The sequence below is a fragment of the Mesoplodon densirostris genome, chromosome 18, assembly GCF_025265405.1.
Source record: "Mesoplodon densirostris isolate mMesDen1 chromosome 18, mMesDen1 primary haplotype, whole genome shotgun sequence".
In the NCBI taxonomy this organism is placed as follows: domain Eukaryota; kingdom Metazoa; phylum Chordata; class Mammalia; order Artiodactyla; family Ziphiidae; genus Mesoplodon; species Mesoplodon densirostris.
In genome coordinates this window covers 65,260,934-65,284,855 of record NC_082678.1, presented here as the reverse complement: position 1 = coordinate 65,284,855, position 23,922 = coordinate 65,260,934, and the positions used below count along the sequence as shown (strand labels likewise).

The 23,922-nt window shown below is 41.9% G+C and overlaps 1 long non-coding RNA gene across 5 annotated transcripts in view; it reads left to right on the top strand.

The window, feature by feature from the left end:
- The first annotated feature begins 1,024 nt into the window (after nt 1–1,024).
- The window catches only part of LOC132479036 (uncharacterized), a 64,425-nt gene continuing 41,527 nt past the window's right edge, over nt 1,025–23,922 (top strand). For 4 of the 5 annotated variants that reach the window (XR_009530446.1, XR_009530442.1, XR_009530444.1 and 1 more), the window contains exon 1: nt 1,025–1,218. This is a non-coding gene — a long non-coding RNA (uncharacterized LOC132479036). Of the gene's footprint in view, nt 1,219–2,366; nt 2,464–23,922 lie in introns of all 5 variants that reach the window. The other variant, XR_009530443.1, reaches the window with a different exon arrangement.

The window sequence follows — 23,922 nt, the reverse complement described above, 5'->3', positions numbered from 1 at the left end:
CTCTAAACCCTGTGGTTGGATAAGGAATTCTGGAAGGAAGGTATCCTCACCCGAGGAGAGCAGGTTCCTATACTTGTCTAACATCACATACCTGGACAGTTCCCACTGATCTTGGTCCAGGCATTGCCTGTCCTCTTGAGAGAAAACTATGGCCATATTCTGGAATGTCAGCAGTCCCTGAAATTAAAAGTACACATACCGTGTGGCCACGGGAAGAGTTCATAATGTGACCCAAGAAGAAAAGAGCAAGTTAAGAGAACTGGTTTTAATTTAGAAGAGTGTCTTCAATTACCCACTAATGTATATATATATATATATAAATATATATATATATATATATATATATATATATATTTTTTTTTTTTTACAAAGTAAGTTTCTCTATCTTATTTCTAACTACAAGAAAAGAGTGTGGCATGTGATCCACAAAACCAGTATAGAGACTATACTTATCTGGAAAAGAAATGATAAAATGATGGTTTCAACACAGGCATATGCATTTTTGAGTGTTTTATTTATATCAAATTGGATAAAATGTGTGTATTTCTCAGACAGAAAAGACGTGTCGAGGTAGAAATGTACCTTTCAACTATTCATGGGTACACAAGTACACTGGGGAGATTGTAAAAGTTCAGATTGTGATTCAGTAGGTCCGGTGGGCCTGAGTTCTATTTTTTTAACAAGCTCACTTTTAACTAGTGATGCCACAGTCTGATTCATTAACGACAATTGTGAATAGCAGAGACATAATTAGAAAGGTAAAAATTCATATTTAATTTTGAACTTAAAGTGTTTTATGGATTTTACACCTTTAATAGGATAGTAAGCACAGCAGCAACAATCATTTGTGAATATTTACTATAGACTGTGTATCTTTCTAACTTTGTAGTGTAGGACTCCAGGAAAAATGCCTGGGCTGCGGTCACAGTGGGCGGGGCCGCCCCTCCAGGACCCCCGACGGGGCCCTGCGCTCCTGGCGGCTCCCTCCCCCGGCGCCTCCGTCCCTCCCAGAAGGCCTCGGGGCAGAGCGGTCCCACCCGCTGCGCCCAGAACGGAGCCCGCGTTTCCGCAGAGCTGGAGCTCCCGGCTCGGGGTCTCTTCCCTCCGCCTTCACGGAACTGCCCCGGAGCCCGCGGCGAGGGCGGCCTCACTGACGCTGCCGGCTCTGGAGGGGCCCCGGAGGCCGAAGCCGCGACAGTCGTGCGGACGGCGGGCCGGGTAAGTGGGCGCCGACCCTCCGCCTGGTACGGTGCCCTGGCGGCAGGGCAAGACCAGCTTCTGAGGGGCAGGGGTTCGCTGCCACCCGCCGCTGCTGTGCAGAAAGGGCGGCCCCCAGCTTCTGGTCCCGGGAACTTCGGTCCCTCCTCTCGCCCCTGCCCTCGGCCTGGCTCGCGGGGCCTGGGGGGCGTGGGGAGGGGGTCGGCCTGAGTGTCCTGAGGGGAAACGGGGCAAGGGAGGCGCAGGGCCCGGCTGCAGCGTCAGCGCGCCTCCCCACGACTGCGGGGAAAGCGGCTAAAAACTCCTCCCGAGGTTCGCAGGCCCCTTATTCAGCGGAGTCCCTCTGCCCTCCTTCCTCCCTGAGCTAAAGGACCGGGGGGAGGGGATAGGGCAGGGCACTGGCGCAGGTAATGGGGACCATCAGCAGGTGATTGTTAACTAAGGAAAACCGGCTCTCCCAACGTGAGGAATGCAGCGCTTTTCTTTGTTTGCGGAGATGCCAGAGTCTGGGCTCCCTGAATTCCTTCCTTTCATATGCACCTCAGCGCTCTGGGGCCTGCATTCTCTATTTGCATATCCTGAGATCCTCAGGGCTCGCAGCTCACACTGGAGGGCTGCAAGGGCTGATGACTGTGATATCCTTTGTTTACTGAGATGGCAAGAAATATTCCATTTCTCACAGGCTTGAGGGGCACAGAGTGAAAAGGGTAGGAGAATCTCACTCGGCATGTACTTTGGTTTACACATAGATAATATTTACACTTAACTGTGCTACTAGAGGTTCTCAAGTGTGATCAATTGTACTACTGCCCTCTATGGATTTATTTCATGAATATCATAAGATACATGCCTATAGAATTGACTTAATCCATTTAAATAGGATAATGGTTTTTAAAGGAAACATAATAGAAATATAACAACAAACCCCTTACCACTAAAGGCTGGGTCTGGAGCAACCTAAATAAATGTTCCATTGTTAAAATTTTGAAAGATGTATTCAATAGAAATATCAACAAAAATGACAAATAATGAGGGCAGCAGAATGTTGAAATGTTCTATCTTTATCCTTAAAGTGGCAGAACATCATGTATTAGTAGGCGCTGGGGGCAGAAGATGCCTGATTTTATACCTTTGTCATATTTGTACAGTTGTTTCAACAAGTAACTTAAAGACCAAATGGAAAAAAAGGAGGTTTGTGCCTGAGATCATGTTGATGTGAAACCAGGGATGGCCACCTTGTCCCAGGTGAGTTAAGTTTACCTGGCAGGTAGACCACAGAGCTCCTGAGAAGCAAGGGCTGGAATTTTTCTGCTGGGTGCCCCTTAGGGTCTGTGACTTGACTGATTGTGAGTCATGTTTCGGGAAAGACCTGATCACAGGAAAAGGGTGGGGAAGAGTGATTTGGGGAGCAGCTAACAACATGCATCACGGCTCATGGCTTGAATGAATTTTAAAGAAACAGGAAAACAAATGCTTCCTATGGAATCAGAGAATGTCCAGCCGGACAATCCCAGAAAATGAGGAACACCCATTTTCCAGATGAGAAAACAGAGGCCCAGCAAGGTGAAATCCCTCAACCAAGTTGCACCCGTCTCTCCTCCCCACTACATGGTTCATGAAAGCACGACTTTTCCTGTCGTGATCACTGCTGAACCCCAAAAAGGACCAGGCATCTAGCCGCCGCTCCAAAAATTTTGGTTGACTGTAGGAACAATGCTATTTCTTTCTTTCTCACTCTTATTCAGGATTGTGCCAAGAACTCCCCAGGCTGCAATGTAATTCGATAAATGTAAATATTAATTGAGTTTTGTTGTGATGAGGACTTAGGCTTTGGAGGTAACAGACTTGGTTCAGATCTTGGGTCTGCCACTAAATAGCTGTTTGGCTTTGGGAAAATTACTAAACCTCTCTGAGCTTATTTCCTCCTTTGTAAAGTGGGGATAAATGTATCTGAGCCAGCAGAGCACCTGCATGAGAGATGTGCACTAAATATTGGTCTTTCTCACTCTCCCACGCCATCTCTGTTCTTCCCAGAGAAGTTGTACAGAAGGATATAGTACTTTTTAAAATTAATTAATTAATTAATTAATTTTTAGCTGTATTGGGTCTTCGTTGCTGTGCGCGGGCTTTCTCCAGTTGCGGCGAGCGGGGGGCTACTCTTTGTTGTGGTGCGCGGGCTTCTCATTGCAGTGGCTTCTCTTGCTGCACTTGTTGTGGAACACCGGCTCTAGGCACACGGGCTTCAGTAGTTGTGGCCTGCAGGTTCACTAGTTGTGGCGCATGGGCATAGCTGCTCCTCAGCATGTGAGATCTTCCCTGACCAGGGCTCAAACCCATGTCCCCTGCGTTGGCAGGCATATTCTTAACCACTGCACCACCAGGGAAGTCCAATATAGTACTTTATAAAGAGGGGTTTTAATTGATTTCAGATAGTGTACATGTTTCTTGTAGAAAAGATATTTCCACTATAGAAACATTAACATGCAATACCACTACAAATGCAGTATTCTATGGGTTAGATACTATCAGTAAATTTTATAAGTAATTGGGCAAAGGCCAAAGCACTAGGTACTGGGGAATAAGAAGTCTCAAGTCTGGTGTGCCCCCCCACCCCAATTTCAAGAGCAGGGTGTGTTTTTCAACTCCATATTTCATCTGGTCTTTGTTTCTCATCCATCCTCTGTGTCTGCCTTTCACAAAAGGCTCAGATCCTCCACTTTCACACCCTCCTGGCTGGCTGTGCCCCAGCTCCCGTCCTGGAACCTCTGCACGCATGGGTGTGTCTGCTCTCCCTGGGCCTCACCAGCTTTGCCAGGGAGCTGCTGTATCGTGCACTGCTAGCTGTACCCCAGAGTGCCTAGACCCTTCTGGTACATGAAGTACACCCTCATCACCATGAGTGCACGCCCATCCCCTTACCTTATATTCTGCCTCTAAGCCAGGCTTGGGGGTGACTAGTGTGCATTCAGCTATGTGAGGTGCTGGGATCAAAGTGAAGTTCCCAACTTTTGAAGTTGCAGGCTTGAGGGGCACACAGTGATTTAAAGTCGGGTCACCTGACTTAAAGGGGGGGCTGATTGCTTTAAAGCCAGGGCAGCTGGCTTAAACCCTGCGTCCCTCCGCTGCAGAACGAGACCAACTTTGGCGCTGCTCGGGTTTGCTCCAAGCCAGCACTGCTGTGCAGGAAGAGCTTCCAGTAGCGCCTTAGTGCGGGGGGACTTGGTCCGTTGTCTTGCCGCTGCCCTCAGAGCGGGACCACCTGCTCTTCTGGAGGAGAATCAGGGAGGGGGAAGTGTAGAGTCCCGGCTGGAGTTGCGGCACCCCTTGTCTGATGGCAGGGAAGGGGGGACGGGGCTGTGTGGTGTCCTGGGGCTGGACTCACCAGGTCGACTCAGCCTCTCAGCCTCCTAACCTCACCCCACACACCCCACAAGAGTCTCCAATAATATGTAATTGTGCCTTAGGTTCTCGGTCTTCAAACTCATACCCAGGCTCCCAGGTCCCTTGATTTAGCCAATTCCTCTGTGCTCTTTCTTCTATTAGATACAGTCCCAGAGGGAGGGGCTGGGGGATGGGACTGGAGGGACCCCGGCAGCACTGGCCTGGGCTGACTAAAGAGATCCAGGGCCTGCGCTATGACACATGTGCGAGGACCCTTAAGGCGCAATCGAGGGGGCCAGTTAGAGGCAGTCCTTGTTGCCTCAAGTGAGTATGGATCACCGTCGTGTGGGGAGCACGCTGACCCCTGAGAAGTACTGTTAGGAGGATGTGTTCCTCCCTCGGCTTCAAGGACGTGGGTGGGCTTCAGGGCTCCATTTCCCCTCCTGACCTCCAGGGCTGACTGCACCCCAGCGGCCTTGCAGACCTGGCTTCCTGTCCCAGAACTTGCCAGGCTCCAGGAAGAATCCAGACTGCAGAGATGGTGCTTGAGCGCTCCAGCTTAAGAAGTGCTGTCCCTGGGGACCCGACAGTGGAGGGAGGAAGGGTGAAGGGAGTAGGGGGGTGGGTTTGGGAGGGGTGGCTGCCCTGGGAGACGTTGAGAGAGAAATATCGCCCCCCACACCCCCTGCCCCCTGCAACTGACTGACCCACTGATGCCATAGGATCTCAGGCCCTTTTAGTCAGGGATGCCTCGGTTTCTTTACTCCTGCATTCAGAACTATGCAAAACCAACTCTTCATCCTCTTGCTGCCTGGCCAGGACTTGTAAAGCACTGTTCTTTTGGAGCACTCGTTCCGTAAACTGCAGTTTGGAGCTGTCCCAGCTATTTAAAGGTGTTCTCCTTAAACTGAGACTAAATCCTACTCTTTTGGAGAAACGCCCTGCACTTCCGAGGAGATCATGTTTTCTGCCCATTCCTTCCTTCTACTTCCCTCTTAAGAAGCCCTGTGCTCAAAGGGCTTGGTGACTTATTTTTTGCTTGATGTCAAAAAGAAACCTTCCCCATGCACCGCAAAAATCTTTCCTGGAGCATAGGTGTTTCAAAACCATGACCGTGTTTTGCAGTCAGTATACACTGGGTAGACTGCCTAGCAGTCCCTCCAAGAGCCAGAGGTGAGCGTAATCAACTTATCTGATTGGATGCCCTTCAAGTTTAGGAAGGTCCCATTCTTATGCCCCAGCAGATAAGACAGGGCCCTGGATGGCTGTGGCTGTGATTAGATAACTTCTGATGATTTTATTTCCCTTACTGAGCTGCTGCTTCTAGGTTAAATTCATTTTATTACCTGTCCTTTTTTTTTTTTTTTTTTTTTTTTTTTTTTGCGGTACGCGGGCCGCTCACTGTTGTGGTTTCTCCCGTCGTGGAGCACAGGCTCCGGACGCACAGGCTCAGCGGCCATGGCTCATGAGCCTAGCCGCTCCGCGGCATGTGGGATCCTCCCGTACTGGGGCATGAACCTGTGTCCCCCGCATTGCAGGCGGACTCTCAACCACTGCACCACCAGAGAAGCCCTACCTGTACATTTTTAAAGAAAGACTGAAAAAGTCACTGTAATAGGTCAGGAGTCTGAGCTCAGGGTTAGTCAAAGGTACTCACAGGGAGGAAGGTGGATAAACATAGGTGCGTAAAATAGGAGGGTTGGCAAGTATAGCCAGGACGACCGGGTTCACCGTGCACACTAATAAAGGCCAGAATCTCCTCATTTATCTCTGGTGGGAAGTTCTGATGGTTTCTCAGGATCAAACTCAAATCATATTCAAACTAGGGGGCTTCCCAGAAGGCGCTGAAGCACCGGCACAGCCCACCTGCGCTCCCACCTTGGCACTCCAGGATCAGAGTTGGGTTTGGAGATGGGGTTGCTGTAACCCCAAGGAGGTGAGCAGAGAGGAGGAGTTGATTACCGGTCTCCTCTGACTCTCTGGCCCAAATTGCCTGGCTTCACGGGGGGGCAGAGTTTTGCTTTGAGCAACTTACGGGGCACTTCCAGACTGGTGGAGTTGCCCAGTGGCCCGACAGTCTGACAGGCTGGCTGCGGTGTGACCGCCCTTTGTTTCTTCAGAATCTGTTCATCAGGAGGTGCATGGTTGCGGAAGCCCATTCACCGCCCCCCCCCCGAGGGTGATGGCACCTTCCCTGGCTGTACCCTATGATCACCAGGTACTTGAAATGAATGCAAGGTTTTTGACTTCAAGGAAGAGCTCACATAACCTCTTCTGCCTCATAATGTGTGGGATTTACTATAATGGAAGGACATTATAAAGAACAGGTAGAAAACTCACCTGTTGGTCTCCATGTAGGAGTTTATTTTGCATGAATCTCTCCTACATGAGTAGATAGCAGAGGTTTATTTTTGTTCCCGTGTGTGTAGTTGTGGCAGAGGACATAGGTATGGTGGTTTGAAGCCCTCAAAGAAATATTCTCAGAATTCTCAAGACTTCTCTTGATTGGAACCGAAAGAGACCTGGAAAAGGAGGAAAAGCAAAGGAGGAGGGAGAATGAATGGCTGTTTCTCAGTAAATTCACCTTCCTGGTTGATTTTTCTGTCTTCTCATTTCTTTTAACTTCTATGTATGTCTAATGGAATGATGTAGAAAGGCTGATTTTTATGCTTTAAAAGATTTTACATCACAAAGAAACTAGAAGTGGCTAACAGAACTTATTCACATCAATGTTACATAGAGACTTTGATATTAAATTTGTATACTAAAATGGGTTAATCCAAATTTTCTCTTTCTTTTTGAGTGAATATTTGTAACATATTTTTGTAGATAATAATTTATCCTAGATATACAAAATTGTGAGAATGGGTACCATTTTTCACCACTTAAATGATTTCTTTTAAATGAATAGATCGTACACTTTAAAGGCCAATGTTGTCTTACATGTTGTTTTTTAATTCCTTGATTTCCAAAACTTGTGTTTATTTAATTGATTTCTATCTAATAATCTGTCTCTCCTTTATTGTTTCTTACTTTATATTTTATTGATCTATAGTTAATTTACATTATTATATTAGTTTCAGAGGTACAACATAGTGATTCATAAATGTTTAGGTTCTTCTCCATTTATACTTATTATAAAAGAGTGGCTCTATTCCCCATGCTATACAGAACGTCACTGTAGATTATTGATTTTATACATAGTGGATTCTTCCTCAGAATCTCCTACCACTATTTTGCTCCTCCACCCTGTCTCTCCCTGCTGGTAACCACTAGTCTGTTCTTTAATCTGTGAGTCTGTTTCATTGTTGTTGTTGTTGTATTCAATGTTTTAGATGCCACGTGTAAGTGATAACCTACCAGGCTTGTTTTCTCTGCGGCTTATTTTACTAAGCATAATACCCTCCAAGTCCATCCATGTTCTTGCAAATAGCAAAATTTCATTTTTTGCTGAAGTCATCATAAATATCATTTTTTATCCCCTAACCTATTGATGAACACTTAGTTTGACTCTATATCTTGGCTATGGCAAATAACACTGTTATGAACATTGGTGTGCAGTTAATTTTTTTTTAAATAGTGTTTTTGTTTTCTTCTGATATACCCAAGAGGGAAATTGCTGGATATTATGGTAGTTCTATTTTTAGTTTTTTGTGGAACCTCCATTCTTCTTTCCACAGTAGCTGCACTACTTCACATTCACATCAAGAGTTACAAGAGTTTCCCTTTCTCCACATCCTCACTAACCTTTGTTATTTGTGACCTTTTTGATGACAGCCATTCTGACAAGACTGAGGTGATATATCTCACAGTTTTGATTTGCATTTTATTGCCGATTAGCTATGTTTAGCATCTTTGTGCATTCTGGCTGTCTATCTGTATTTTTTCCTTGGAAAAATGTCTGTTTAGGTCTTCTCATTTTTTAAAAAAATATTTTGGGTGCAGTTCTGATATTGAGTTGTATGTGCTGTTTCTGTAGTTTAGATATGAACCCTTGCTTGGTCATCTTTTTGGTGTTAACCTCTTATCATGTGCAAATATTGTCTCTCCTTCAGCAGGTTGTCTTTTCATTTTGTCTTTGGTTTCCTTTGCTGTGCAAAATCTTTTAAGTTTAGTGAAGTCCCATTTGTTTATTTTTGCTTTTGCTTCATTTGCCTTAGTAGACTGAACACAAAACTGTTGCTATCATTTATGTTGAAGAATGTTCTGTATTTTCCTCTCGGGGTTTTATGGTCCTACATTTAGATCTTCATTCAGTTTTGTGTTAATTTTATATACGGTGTGCTAAAATACTCTAATTTTATTCTTTTCCATGTAGCTGACCAGTTTTCCTAGTACCACTTATTGAAGAGACAGTTCTTTCTCCATATTGCCTGCTTTGTCATAAATCAATTAAATATACGTGTGTGGGCTTATTTCTGGGATCTCTATTCTATTTCAGTGATCTTTGTGTCTGTTTTTGCTCCAGTCCGATGCTCTTTGATTACTGTCGCTTTGCAGTATAATCTGAAGTCAAGGTGCGTGATGCCTCCAGCTCTGTTCTTTCTCAAGATTGTTTGGCTATTTGGGGTCTCTGTGTTTCTATACAAATTTTAAAATTACTTTTTCAAGTTCTATGAAAATGCTTTGGTATTCTGATAGGGATTGCATTAAATCTGTAGATTGTCTTTGGCAGTATGGTTATTTTAACAGTATTAATTCTTCCAGTCCATGCACCTGCTATATTTTCTCATCTTTTTCCGTTGCCTTCAACTTCTTTCACCAATGGCTGATACATTTCTGAGTACATGTCTTTTACCTGCTTAGGTGTGTTTGTTCTTAGGTATCTTATTATTTTTAGTGCGATTGCCTATGGTATTGTTTTCTTAATTTTTTTCTTTCTGACAGCTTTGAGTTTTGTTTTTTTCTTCTTTTTCTAATTCCTTCAGGTGTAATGTTAGGTTGTTTATTTGATATTTTTCTTGTTTCCTAAGAATAAGCTTGTATCACTATAACTTCCCCCTGTGAACTGCGTTGGCTGTGTCCCATAGATTTTGGATCACTGTGTGTTCATTTTCATTTCTCTTGGGTATTTTTAGAATCCCTCTTTAATTTCTTCAGTGTTCCTTTCTTCCCCTTTTATTCATCTGTGATGTGAGGACTATCTTTAATATGATGTTTGGATTTCTTTCAGTTGTGTGTGTGTGTGTGTGTGTGTGTGTGTGTGTGTGTGTGTGTGATTAAGTTGCTGAGCTCTTAGTTTCACGTGGACACTAACAACCCTGCATTGTTACTCTGCTCCCCCACAGTTACTGAATTTGACCTTATATTTTACATCTACTTGTTTTGTGTGTCCCTTAACTTCTTATTGTGAATATAGATGATTTTATTACTGTTTTCTTTCATCCTTCCTATTAGCTGTGTACATGGTTGATTTACTGCCTTTGTTGAATATTTGCCTTATCCAATGAGGTTTTTCCATTAGTAAGTTTCCTTTTCTAATTTTTATGTTTCAGTCATGGCCTTTTCTTTTTCACTGAGAAAAGCCCCTTTAAGATTTCTCATAAAGCTGGTTTGGCGATGCTGTGCTCTTTTAGTTTTGCTTCTCTGTAAAACTTTAGATCTCACCATCAAATCTGAAGGAGAGCCTTGCTGGGTAGAGTATTTTTGGTTATAGGCTTTTCCCTTTCATGACTTTAAATATACCATGCCACTCCCTTCTGGCATGCAGAGGTTATCCTGAAAAGTCAGCTGATAACTTAATGCAAGTTCGCACGTTTGTAACTTGTTGCTTTTCCTTTGCTCCTTTTAATAGTGTCTTTTTATCTTTATTTTTTTGCCATTTTCATTACAATGAGTCTTGGTGTGGTCCTCTTTGGGTTGATCCTGTTTTGGCCTTACTGTGTTTACTGGACTTGGATGTCTGTTTTCTTTCCCAGGTTATGGAAGTTTTCAGCTCTTAGGTCTTCAGGTATGCTCTACACTGCTTTCTCTTTCCTTTTTGCTTCTGGGACCAGTATAATGCAAATATTAGTACACTTGATGTTGCACATGTCTGTTCAACTTTCTTCATTTCATTTTAATCTATTGTTTTACAGTTCATCTTCAGTGATTGCCAGTACTCTGTCCTTCAGTTTTCTGATTCATTCCTCTGTGTCATTTAGTCTACAGTAGTTTCCTTTTAGTGTATTTTTCATTTCAGTTATTGTATTCCTCATCTCTGTTTTGTTGTTCTTTAGTGCTCTAACTCTTTTTAAAAAAATTCTACCTTCTTGCTCTGGTCGTCCACTCTTCTCCTGAGTTCTTTGATCATCTTTGTAGTCATTACCTTGAACTACTTTTTGAGGAGATTGGCTACCTCCACTTCACGTAGATCCTCTTCTGAGTTCTTTGATCATCTTTCTAGTCATTACCTTGAACTACTTTTTGAGGAGATTGGCTACCTCCACTTCACTTAGATCTTCTTCTGAGTTCTTTGGTCATCTTTCTAGTCATTACCTTGAACTACTTTTTGAGGAGATTGGCTACCTCCACTTCACGTAGATCTTCTCCTGAGTTCTTTGGTCATCTTTCTAGTCATTACCTTGAACTACTTTTTGAGGAGATTGGCTACCTCCACTTCACGTAGATCCTCTTCTGAGTTCTTTGATCATCTTTGTAGTCATTACCTTGAACTACTTCTTGAGGAGATTGGCTACCTCCACTTCACGTAGATCCTCTTCTGAGTTCTTTGGTCATCTTTATAGTTATTACCTTGAACTACTTTTTGAGGAGGTTGGCTACCTCCACTTCACGTAGATCTTCTCCTGAGTTCTTTGATCATCTTTGTAGTCATTACCTTGAACTACTTTTTGAGGAGATTGGCTACCTCCACTTCACGTAGATCCTCTTCTGAGTTCTTTGGTCATCTTTATAGTCATTACCTTGAACTACTTGTTGAGGAGATTGGCTACCTCCACTTCACGTAGATCTTCTCCTGAGTTCTTTGGTCATCTTTGTAGTCATTACCTTGAACTACTTTTTGAGGAGGTTGGCTACCTCCACTTCACGTAGATCCTCTTCTGAGTTCTTTGATCATCTCTGTAGTCATTACCTTGAACTACTTTTTGAGGAGATTGGCTACCTCCACTTCACGTAGATCTTCTCCTGAGTTCTTTGGTCATCTTTGTAGTCATTACCTTGAACTACTTTTTGAGGAGATTGGCTACCTCCACTTCACTTAGATCTTCTCCTGAGTTCTTTGGTCATCTTTGTAGTCATTACCTTGAACTACTTTTTGAGGAGATTGGCTACCTCCACTTCACGTAGATCTTCTCCTGAGTTCTTTGATCATCTTTGTAGTCATTACCTTGAACTACTTCTTGAGGAGATTGGCTACCTCCACTTCACGTAGATCTTCTCCTGAGTTCTTTGATCATCTCTGTAGTCATTACCTTGAACTACTTTTTGAGGAGATTGGCTACCTCCACTTCACGTAGATCCTCTTCTGAGTTCTTTGGTCATCTTTGTAGTCATTACCTTGAACTACTTTTTGAGGAGATTGGCTACCTCCACTTCACTTAGATCTTCTCCTGAGTTCTTTGGTCATCTTTGTAGTCATTACCTTGAACTACTTTTTGAGGAGATTGGCTACCTCCACTTCACGTAGATCCTCTTCTGAGTTCTTTGGTCATCTTTGTAGTCATTACCTTGAACTACTTTTTGAGGAGATTGGCTACCTCCACTTCACTTAGATCTTCTCCTGAGTTCTTTGGTCATCTTTCTAGTCATTACCTTGAACTACTTTTTGAGGAGATTGGCTACCTCCACTTCACGTAGATCTTCTCCTGAGTTCTTTGGTCATCTTTGTAGTCATTACCTTGAACTACTTGTTGAGGAGATTGGCTACCTCCACTTCACGTAGATCTTCTTCTGAGTTCTTTGATCATCTCTGTAGTCATTACCTTGAACTACTTTTTGAGGAGATTGGCTACCTCCACTTCACGTAGATCCACTCCTGAGTTCTTTGGTCATCTCTGTAGTCATTACCTTGAACTCTTTGTTGAGGAGGTTGGCTACCTCCACTTCACGTAGATCCTCTTCTGAGTTCTTTGGTCATCTTTGTAGTCATTACCTTGAACTACTTGTTGAGGAGGTTGGCTACCTCCACTTCATGTAGATCCTCTTCTGAGTTCTTTGGTCATCTTTGTAGTCATTACCTTGAACTACTTTTTGAGGAGGTTGGCTACCTCCACTTCACGTAGATCCTCTTCTGAGTTCTTTGGTCATCTTTGTAGTCATTACCTTGAACTACTTCTTGAGGAGATTGACTACCTCCACTTCACTTAGATCTTCTCCTGAGTTCTTTGATCATCTCTGTAGTCATTACCTTGAACTACTTCTTGAGGAGGTTGGCTACCTCCACTTCACGTAGATCCTCTTCTGAGTTCTTTGGTCATCTCTGTAGTCATTACCTTGAACTACTTGTTGAGGAGGTTGGCTACCTCCACTTCACGTAGATCCTCTTCTGAGTTCTTTGGTCATCTTTGTAGTCATTACCTTGAACTACTTCTTGAGGAGATTGACTACCTCCACTTCACTTAGATCTTCTCCTGAGTTCTTTGATCATCTCTGTAGTCATTACCTTGAACTACTTTTTGAGGAGATTGGCTACCTCCACTTCACGTAGATCCTCTCCTGAGTTCTTTGGTCATCTTTGTAGTCATTACCTTGAACTACTTCTTGAGGAGGTTGGCTACCTCCACTTCACGTAGATCCTCTTCTGAGTTCTTTGGTCATCTCTGTAGTCATTACCTTGAACTACTTGTTGAGGAGGTTGGCTACCTCCACTTCACGTAGATCCTCTTCTGAGTTCTTTGATCATCTTTCTAGTCATTACCTTGAACTACTTTTTGAGGAGGTTGGCTACCTCCACTTCACGTAGATCCTCTTCTGAGTTCTTTGGTCATCTCTGTAGTCATTACCTTGAACTACTTTTTGAGGAGGTTGGCTACCTCCACTTCACGTAGATCCTCTCCTGAGTTCTTTGATCATCTCTGTAGTCATTACCTTGAACTACTTGTTGAGGAGGTTGGCTACCTCCACTTCACGTAGATCCTCTTCTGAGTTCTTTGGTCATCTCTGTAGTCATTACCTTGAACTACTTTTTGAGGAGGTTGGCTACCTCCACTTCACGTAGATCCTCTCCTGAGCTCTTACCTTGTTCCTTCATTTGGATCGTGTTTCAGTGTCACCTCATTTTTCTTAACTTGCTGTTTTTATTGCTGTGTATGTAGTAGGTTCGTTACATTTCCTGACCTTCTAGAAGTGGCCTTTTGTAGGAGAGGTCCTATGTGTCCCAGAAGCCCACTGTCCCCTGGTCACTAGAACTATATGTTCTAGGTGTACCCCCTATGTTGGCTACTTGGGCTCTTCTATTGTGGTGGGCTGACTGCTGTGGGTGGTCTGGTAGGCTTGGCTGCCCCCAGACGGCCTGTTTGACAGACTCTGCCTTGTATGGAGGCTGTCTGTGCTGCTTGGTGAGGCTAAATCATAAGGCAGTTGGCTGCACGACTCTGTGGGACACCAAATCTAGTGCTGGTTCACTTATGGGTAGAATTGCAGTCCAGGTGATATCAGGGCTAGTGCCCAGTCACTGCGGTGATGCTGGCTACTGGGAGGAAGACACAGGTCCTGAGTTCTGGCTGCAGGGCCCAGGAGTCTCAGAGTTGGTGTTGGATCACTGTTCCTGACACAGCTATCTGCAGGGTCTGGTGTATCCCTAATCTTGTGCTGTCATTCTGATGGGCAGGGTCAAGACCCAAGTGAGTCCATGGCTACTTGTGGCCTGCAAGTGAGTGTTCTGGTCACACAGGCTGCTGGGCTGTGGTATTCCTGGAGCTGGCATGTGCCTGTTGGTGTATGAGGCTGATCCCACTGCTAGAGCAGATTTGCTGTTGGGTAGGTCCAAGCTCCATCCAGTCCCTGTGCAGTAATCACCTGCCGACGGTGAGACTGATTCCAAGGCCAGAGCAGGCTCACTTGTCAGAGGGGCCAAGGACTCTGGGGCTGGTGCCTCTCCACTTAGGTGTGGAGGCTGGTCCTGGGGCTTTTGGTTGCTGGGCCCATGTCCAGCGGCAGCTGTGCATTGAGAGGGTCTGAAAGCAGCCTGTTTGCTGGTGGATGGGGCTATGCCCCTGCTGAGTCAGTTGCTTGGCCTGCAGCATCCTAGTACTTGTGTCTATAGTCTGGTGGAAATGGGTAGGGCTAGACCCTGAGGCTAAAAAGATAGAGGGAGGACTCTGAAATTATGCTTGCTGGTACCAGTGGCCACGAGGTAGGAGGAGCTCCCCCAAGTGGCTGCTGCCAGTGTCTGTGTCCCTGAGGCTGTGCTGTAGTTGCCTCTGGACTCTCTGGGAGACTCGCCAAGACCAGGAGGTAGGTGTGACCCAGGATCCGTTCAAATGACTGCTTCCGTTCTGATTCTCGGGTCATGTGGGATTTTGTGAGCATTTTTTTTTTTTTTTTTTTTTTTGCAGTACACGGGCCTCTCACTGCTGTGGCCTGTCCCGTTGTGGAGCACAGGCTCCCGACGTGCAGGCTCAGCGGCCATGGCTCACGGGCCCAGCCGCCCCGCGGCATGTGGGATCCTCCCGGAACGGGGCACAAACCCATGTCCCCTGCATCAGCAGGTGGACTCTCAACCACTGAGCCACCAGGGAAGCCCTGTGAGCATCTTTTAAGTGTGGAATCTCTATTTCCCACAACCCTCTGGCTCTCTGGAAAATAAGCACCACTGGTCTTCAAAGCCCAACTTTCTAGGAACCCTTCTTTCCAGCACAGGGTCCCTGGGCTTGGGAGCCTGATGTTGGGTTCATACCCCTTGCCACCTGGGTGCACCTCAGAAATTGTAATTATTCTCCCATCTGTGGGCCACCCACCTGGGGGGATGGGTCTTGACTCTGTTGAGATTTTGCCCTTCCTTCCTGTCTTGCCGAGGTGCCTTCCTTATATCTTTAGCTCTAAAACATCTTTTATGGTAGGTCCCGGCATTTTTCATCAATTGCTCTTCTGTAAACAGTTGTGACTTTGGTGTGCCCATGAGAGGCATCAAGCTCTGGGTCTTTGAATGCTACCATCTTAGACAATCTCTCCACTTCATTCTTAAATCATATGATTTAATTTTTCTTAGTATTTTATTTGACTAGCGACAGTTTAAAATTTATTATCACTCATGTTTACTTCTCCTGTTTTAAAAAAAATTGAATAGTGCATTCATTCATTTTGAAATGAAGGTAGTGACCTGTGAATTTCCATACCTCAAAAATCAAGGATAGAACAAAAGCATTTTCTACCGGTTTTACCCTCAAACTCTGCACCCCACACCAGACTGGGGATTAACCTCTTGCACCCATGCTCACCTTCTTTTTTTGGATCGTTAACCATCGCTGCATCTGTATGTGTGTTGACAAAGTGAACTCTAGGCTTTCCAGTTTTTGTGTTTTGTTTTTTGGATTAGGGAACAGTCCTACTATCAATGTACATTTACTGGTCTGCTGAAGTTCATATTAAACCTGTCAAGCACATTACCAGAATTGGAATTGCTTGTATATACACTTTGGTAAATTTTAGAGACAATGGTAGAACAGAAGTAAATTGTATTTCAAATCCCACAATATTCTCACACCATGAAAACCCTTCCCTTTTTAATATATTTGTGTGTAGTTTATCTTTTTGCCCATACTGTATTTCCCAGAGATGGGTAAGTGTTACGTTTCTTGCTAGCACATTTACGGTATTGTTCAAAGTCAGGCGTTTAGTGATTTAACATGATCATATTTCCATGAACTTGCAAGTACAAGATATTCTCTCACACTGTCTTTTACTCCCTGCTTTTTTATATTGCCCTCCTAATTCTCAGTCCTGGTCTTTCTTTATGTTCTTCATCAACCTGGATAGGTTATACTATTTTTTCCCTTATTCAAGACCAATAGAATAGAATAGAACACCCAGAAATAAACCCTGATATATGGCCAAATGGGTTTTGACAAGTTGCCAAGTCTTTTCAAAGTAGAAAGGATAGTATTTTCAACAAATGATGCTGAGAAGTCTTGTTGTCAACATGCAAAAGAAGGAAGACGGACTCTTACCTAACATCATATGCAAAAATTAATGAAAACATATCAAAAAACTAAATATAAGACCTAATAAAATAAAAAGTCTTAGAAGAAGACACAGGAGAAGAGCTTCATGACATTGTATTTGGCAGTGATTTCCTCAATATGAAACGAAGGAACAACAAAGGTACAGCTAACAAAAAAATAAACAATTTGCAGTACATATTTAAAAAAATGTGTATCAAAGGAATGTAAACAGAATAAAATGGCAACCCACAAGATGGGAGAAAATATTTGAAAGCCATCTATCTGACAAGAGATTTCTATTCAGAATATACAGAGAACTCCTACAACTCAACAAGAAGCAAACACCCTGATTCAAAAATGGATAAAAGACTTGAATAGATGGTTCTTCAAAAAGATGTACAAATGACTAAGCACTTGAATAGATGCTCCATATCATTAAATGCATGTTTATATATTTGTGTGCATGCATACACACACAAGCACACAGACACATACACAAGCAGAAAACAAGTATTGGTGAGGATGTGAGGGAGTTGGAAGCTTTGTGCTCTGTCAGTGGGAATGTAGAATGATACAGCTGCTTTGCAAAAGAGTATGGCAATTTTTCAGATATTGAAAAATAGAATTACTACATGATCCAGGAAATTTTTACTATGAGGTATACCCAAAGGAATTGAAATCGGGGTCTTAAAGTAATATTTGTACTGCAGTGTATAGAGCAGTAATAATCACAGTAGCTAAAATATGAAAGCAACCTAAATGTTCATCCACTAGTTCCTGGATAAGCAAAGTGTGGTATACCCATATAATACAATATTATTCAGCGTTAAGAAGGAAAACATCTAGGAATATGCTACAACATGGATGAATCCTGAGGAAATTTAGCTACCAAATATGCCATTTTTGTGACTTTTAGTGAGTCATAACAATGCAACTACTTATTTCAATTATATGGGGTACTTAGTGTAGTCAAAACCATAGAAATTGGGAGGGTAATGATGCTTTTCAGGTGGTTATGGAACAAAAAGGAAAGTTATGTTTAAAGGATATAGAGTTACAGTTTTAAAACGTAGAAAAGAATTAGAAAGATAAATGGCGATGTTGATCGTCCAATAATATGAATGTATTTAATATCACTGAACGGTGCACTTTATAATAATTAACATGTTATACTTTATGTTATTTGATGTTACTAACATACAAAATTGGGAAAGAATGTAATATCAGGAAAGGGAGTGGCCCTGGGATACAGCAGAGAGTAATCAGAAGGGTGAGACACTGCATATGTTGAAGAAGAAGAGCTGAGAGTCTTCATTGGACAGAAGAGATTTTATAAAAAAGAAAAAAAATTCCTCTGAGGGTGTATTAAATAGATATCTGTGGGTGTACTGCTATCTCCCATGGGTTATCTTTAAGAGTCTTTACTAAAGTCCATAAGGCTTGCTGAGGCTTTTTTAAAAACTGGATTCCCTAGGAGATAATTAGAGGGTGGTACTTAAGTCTATGTCTAAGTTGACAGATTTTGCAGGGAGGACGAACCTGAGAACAGTGGAGTTCCTGAGAGTGTAAGTACATGGAAATTGGAAAAAATAATAATAAAGGGAATTAGGAAAACTTTTGACTTCGAAGGTCATGTATTACTGAGTCAGACCTGAGGTTTCTAAGGAGTTATATACACAGTTGCTATTTGGATTGCTTGTTGATGAAGATCAGTGGAAAAACTAGAGTCTTTTCCAAGTGTAGGTAAGCTATAATGAGAGGATGGAGGTGGGAAATTAGGGAGGCCCAGAGAAAAGTGGGAAGGTCATACGGGGCCAAGATGGTGGTAATATCCAGCAGAATGGATGGTAGGGCAGACTGTGGTTTCATCTTTTTTATTTCGGCTCCCCACCTCATCCTTAATAATTCTTTGGGAATATTTCATTGCTCTGTGATGCAGGTACAGAATTCGAGTGAGGAGACTACACCCTCAGTGTCCAGCTGTCTGAGTCCTTAGTGTGCTTCAAATGATGGAGAACTATTGCTGCTTTATGAGAAGAGTTAATACCTCGTAGCTAAGCTTTAGCTGGAGCTTATGCAGGATTGATTCCAATTTATATATACTGTTGGCATGGAGGTTCCTCCTCCTCTTTTCTTGACCATTATGAAATGAATCTATATTTCTCAATATTTGTGTATATCAGATAAATACATTAAGTAAAGGAATCTTATATATTGCTCCCTGCATAGTTTGCTCTTTCTTGTTTCTCTTTTACCTTTACTAAATTAGCACAGTGAGAGACCGTGCAATGTTCTAATCAGGAGAGATTAGAACATCATATTTCTAGAGAGGTTGGTTGGACAGAGCAGGGGTCCCAGTGAGAATCAAAGCTTCTGTTTCTACTTGGAAGTGTACCTGTATAGAGTAGAGGGCTCCAGGAAATATCCTAGAATTTTGCAATGTCCCTGCGGGAGATCATTAAGAGAGGCAGGATCTGGTCCCAGATCAGTGTACTATGACATGTTTGTCAGTCATCTGGTGTGAGATTCTCAGAGCCAATCCCGTATGGTAAAGCTGAGTGCAGAGTATGAAGAACCTGTGAAAGCCTTTGATTGATTGTTAAAGATGAAGCTCTGATTTTGGGGAGAATTTTCTTACCTGACTGAATGTCACCCTTCTGTGGGGATGAGATTTTGTGCTTTTCTTCTCTTGATGACCACTGACTGAAAGTCATTAGAGGATCATGTCTAGACAGCATTCTTTATTTAATTTCTTAAAGAAGAAAACATAGAAAACATTTTTATCCACTTTCAAATTGAGGGTCAAGGGGAATGACATCAGTGAAAATGTCAGAGTAGGGAGCTCTAGCTTGTGTCCATCACCAGAAGCACTGACATACGTGGTAAAACCTGTCAGAATGATCTTATCAACACATGTAAGTTTTCTTTTCTTTTCACCCTGTAGATTTATCTTTCACTGAAACTTAACTTACTACAAGATGTGGAGAATAAACAGGGAAGTAGAAACTGCATTTCCTGATGAGAGAATCACTAAGTCACATTAGTTGTTCTGAGCTATGTCTTACTCACTGTGACTGTAATTAAAACAAACAAACAAACAAACAAAACACTTTTTTTTGGTAAGTCAGTTCTGACATTTCCTCGTTAAAGACAAGGTAACAGATACAGATTTAGATCTACCAGAATTGAGCAAAATGTTGATTGTACCTGTGCTGCATATATGAGCATGACCTGCTACAAATCTTCACTATACTTATTGCCACAACTGACAAATTCACTTTGGCCACTCCTGATATGTTGCATGTAAGGAATGCATAGGACACTAACCCCAGCTGGTCACAGGTAAACTTGGCCACGTGGATTACTGCATGTTTTCCTGCTGGAAGACCACACATTCTCGAGTATCATGACTGCAGAGTATGTGGGCTCTTCTTTTTTCTGGATAAAGGTTAGATAATCACCTAATTTTATGAGAAATATATAAATTGTATTTGCATATTCTTCAGGTTTTTATTTATCCATTCTCTTTCAAGTCCTAAGTGCAAATATTAAAGTGATTTCCAAGAGGGTGGTAAATAAGACAGCTACGTTTATGCTCCAAAATTAGCAATAAAGCATAATACAATTGTAAATGCATTAATGTGTGATTAATATGTAGATACTATGTAAATGCAATTTTAGTAATGCTTTGTGGAGAGCTTCAGAATCTAGGTATTTAAAAAAAAAAGAAGAAGGAGTTTTTGAAACTCTCAGGGAATTATATAGAAGTCTTTGTGTCTATAATTATCAATCTGGAATAATGCATTTTCTCAGAAATAAACTAGGCATAAAATTGTAGGAAAAAACTTCATGAAATGAAAGAGCATGCGAGATGGGCATACAAGAAAAAGAATATTCTCAGAGAATAATGAACAGTGTGAAGTTCAGCAGAAGTGTAATACAGATTCAAAGAGTAAAACTTTGGAGAGCCTAATTATGAGTTCCTCATATTGCATCTTTGGAGAGATGGTAGTCATTTGAAATATGATGTTATAAGATGACGTTAACATACTTAAATACTTTCGTTTAGAAATGACCACTTAGAACCAGAATAAATGAAAGAGAGCACAAAATTATGTTTTTGTTGATTTTTGAAGATCTCAGGTGAGTGCTGATAATTTAAATATATATGATGTCAGGCTTCCCTGGTGGTTCAGCGGTTGAGAGTCCGCCTGCCGATGCAGGGGACACGGGTTCGTGCCCCGGTCCGGGAAGATCCCACATGCCACGAAGCGGCTAGGCCCGTGAGTCATGGCCACTGAGCCTGCACGTCCGGAGCCTATGCTCCACAATGGGAGAGCCCACAACACTGATAGGCCCGCGTACTGCAAAAAAACAAACAAACAAAAAAATGGTGTCTTTCACTGCAAAATAAAGGAGCTGTGGAGGATTCCTGGAATGAATGTCAATATTATGACAATAGTATGAGTGTGTTTCATGTTTGGTAATTACAATCATTGTTGCTTTTGCTGTGGTCATCCATTTACAATGTTTGGTGTCAGTTGATTTTTCTCTTGTAAAAATAAAATGCAGTCTGTGTGTGTGGAAAAAAAAACATACATGATGTCGTGATAAAGTTGTATGTAATTTGAGATCTGGCAAAAAGCATTTCTTTTCTGTAATGCTAGGATGCTATTTGGACATTTTTGCAAGAAAGAGATTTCAGGATGTAAATCTCGTGTCTCTAAGGTGGGAAGCCAGTTCATGGTGGAACATTCTATTAAACTTGTGTGAGTGCAGAAATATTTCTTTGGAAGAAAGAGGTCATGAATCCCTTTTTAACAGTTAGTGGTTTATAGTATACTGAATGAGCAAAATGGGTATTTCTGAACTTTAGAAAAAAATATAGTTTTTCTGCATTTATATTATGCAGCTGATGTAGAATATGAAAAATTCTTTATTTTGAAAAACAGTGTAATCAATTTGACATAATTCATATATATTGAACCTGTGGTACACACACACAATAAAACATACATTCAAAAAATCTTTTTCACTTAAGAAATATTTTCTAGTGTAGTTGATTTACAACGTTGTGGTATTTTAAAATACATGTTTATTAGAGTATAATTGCTTTATAACACTGTATTAGTTTCTGCTTTACAACAAAGTGAATCACCTGTATGTATACATATATCCCCATATACCCCCGTCTTGAGGCTCCCTCCCAGACTCCCTATCCCACCCCTGTGGGGGACATAAAGCACCGAGCTGCTATGCGGCAGCTTCCCACTAGCTCTTTTACATTTGGTCGTGTATATATGTCAGTGCTACTCTCTCACTACGTCCCTGTCTCCCCTTCAGCCCTGTGTCCTGAAGTCCGTTCTCTACATCTGTGTCTTTATTCCTGCCCTGTCACTAGGTTCGTCAGTACCATTTTTCTGAATTCCATATATATGTGTTAGCATACGGTATTTGTTTTTCTCTTTCTGACTTACTTCACTCTGTATGACCGACTCTAGGTCCAACAACCTCACTACAAATAACTCAATTTTGTTCCTTTTTATGGCTGAGTAATACTCCATTGTATATATGTGCCACATCTTCTTTCTATATTCATCTGTTGATGGACATTTAGGTTGGTTCTATGTCCTGGCTCTTGTAAATAGTGCTACAGTGAATATTGTGATACATGTATCTTTTTGAATTATGGTTTTCTCCGGGTATATGCTCAGTAGTGGGATTGCTGGGTCATATGGTAGTTCTATTTTTAGCTTTTAAGGAACCTCCATATTGTTCTCCATAGTGGCTGTATCAGTTTACATTCCCACCAACAGTGCAGGAGGGTTCCCTTTTCTCCACACCCTCTGCAGCCTTTATACATTATTGTATTAATTTCTGCTGTGCAGCAAAGTGATTCAGTCATATATATATATATATATATATATATATATATATATTCTTTTCCATTATGATTTATCACAGGATACTGAATATAGTTTCCCCTGCTGTACAGTAGGTCTTTGTGGCTTGTCCATCCTATGTAGAATAGTTTGCTTCTGCTATTCCAAAACTCCCAATCTTTCCATCACTCTCTCCTTGGCAACCACAACTCTGTTTTCTATATCTGTGTGTTTGTTTCTGTTTTGCTGACATGTTCATTTGTGTCCTGTTTTCGATTCCACATGTAAGTGATATTATATGGTATTTGTCTTTCCCTTTATGACTTACCTCAGTTAGTATCATTATCTCTATGTCCATCCATGTTGCTGCAAATGGCATTATTTCATTCTTTTTTATGTCTGAGTAATATCTATTGTATACGTATACCACACTTTCTTTATACATTCATTTTTTAATGAACATTTAGGTTGTTTCCATGTCTTGGCTATTATAAATAGTGCGTCTATGAACATAGGGTTTTATATATTTTTTTGAATTATAATTTTGTCTAGATATATGTCTAGAAGTGGGATTGCTAGATCATATGGCAACTCTCTTTATAGTTTTTTTGCGGAACCTCCATACTGTTTTCCATAGTGGCTGCACCAACTTACATGGCCACCAACAGTGCTGAAGGGTTCCCTTTTCTCCATACCCCATCCAGCATTTGTTAATTGTAGATTTTTTTTAATGATGGCCATTCTGATCAGTGTGAAGTGATACCTCATTGTAATTTGGATTTGCATTTCTCTAATAATTAGTGATGATTAGCATCTTTTCATGTGCCTATTGGCTATCTGTATGTCTTCTTTAGAGAAATGTTTATTTAGGTCTTCTACCCATTTTTCCATTGAGTTATTTGTTATATTGTTATTGAGTTGTAGGAGCTGTTTGTATAGTTTGTAAATTAAGCCGTTGTCAGTCTCATCATTTGCTAATATTTTCTCCCAGCCCATAGGTTGTATTTTCATTTTGATTATGGTTTCCTTTGCTGTGCAAAAGCTTATAAGTTTGATTAGTTCCTGTTTCTTTTTTGCTTTTACTGTAAGTCCGCTACATATGAACAAGTTCTGTTCCAAGAGTGAGTTTGTAAGTCCAATTTGTTTGTAAGTCCAACAAAGTTAGCCGAGGTACCCAGGTTACACAGTCGGCTATATGGTATTGTACCATAATAGGTTTATAATACTTTTCACACAAACAGTATATAAGAAACAAACACAAAAACAAAGAAGACATTTTTAGTCTTACAGTACAGTGACTTGAAAAGTACAGTAATACAGTACAACAGCTGGGATACTAA